Source organism: Suricata suricatta, chromosome 16 (assembly GCF_006229205.1).
Source record: "Suricata suricatta isolate VVHF042 chromosome 16, meerkat_22Aug2017_6uvM2_HiC, whole genome shotgun sequence".
Classification (NCBI taxonomy): Eukaryota; Metazoa; Chordata; class Mammalia; order Carnivora; family Herpestidae; genus Suricata; species Suricata suricatta.
The window spans coordinates 21,127,582-21,128,698 of NC_043715.1; the positions used below are offsets into that span (position 1 = coordinate 21,127,582).

The 1,117-nt window shown below is 43.4% G+C and overlaps 1 pseudogene; it reads left to right on the plus strand.

Moving 5' to 3' along the window:
• Positions 1 to 478: 478 nt before the first annotated feature.
• The window catches only part of LOC115279717, a 127,609-nt pseudogene continuing 126,970 nt past the window's right edge, over positions 479 to 1,117 (plus strand).

Consider the following 1,117-nt stretch of genomic DNA (forward strand, 5'->3'; position numbering starts at 1 on the left):
ACAAATTACAAGGTGTATCGTGAGATCCTCATTGAGTCTGTGAGATTGTCCGCTCTCACCGAAGGGAAATTGACGCCCCTGGAATTGATGCTGTCAGAGCTCCCCCTGCTGCTTCTCCTGAACTTTGAGACCACTTAGACTTGTTCCGGGGAAAGCTGACAGATTCAAAAGTGAAATTATCATGGGATTTTCCTGATGCAATTAACGTAAGACGATATGTGGAAATTCATGCAACGGCAAAGGGAAACTTTTTTCGTGGACTACAGGTTATACTGATAAGGGGCCGGGATGAAGGAGGCAGTGCTAAGTTTAGGGACCTTCATCACTGAACTCATACTTTATTAAAAAAATCACAAATATTTTTGTTTCAAAAAAAATTGCACCGATTCAGGATACTATGTCTCTGGAATTTTAATCTCTTTGGGGGGCTTCTAAAGCTGATAGACTGTCACCTATTTTGAATTTCTAAATTCCTAAAATGCAGTCCCCTCCCCACTCATCTAAAGAGGCTGACATTGTCTCCTCTGATGCCATTTTGAGAAGTGGGGTGAAGGTCACCACCTGTCAGGGTGACAGTCTTGACTCCCTACTCGGCCTTCTCTGGTACCACCGTGGTGGGACTGGCGGAGTATTTCTGAACAACCTGGTGAGAGTGGAAATCCAGACTGAGCAGTGAGCCTTTCCAAGAGTGGATGGCAGTGGGGCCACAGTCTTTGCTATGGTGTTTGCTGTAGTACATTGATTACTGTCAAACAGATTTCTTTCTTGATAGGCTGCCCCTTTTCTGGTATTTTGGCTTGAGAGAGCAGATGTTTATTGGTGAGTTTTGGGTATGCTCATCAGTATTTCTGGGATGCTGACTTTCAGCTCCAAGCCTCAGGTATATAAGGCAAAAGTAAGGCAAAAAAACTCAGGAGAGAAGTTTCCAAGGGACAATCCTAGGGCCCTGAGTTCCCTGTTTAGCCTTTTCTCTCTCTAACATTTGGAACCTGCTTATGTTTGTTTCATATATAATACCCTAGGATTTCACTTAGCCTAGCAGGATAAGTAGGGGAGAGTGCACGAGTGGATGTCTCAGGTTATGTACATTTCCATGAGATATAAACTCTTTTTTTTT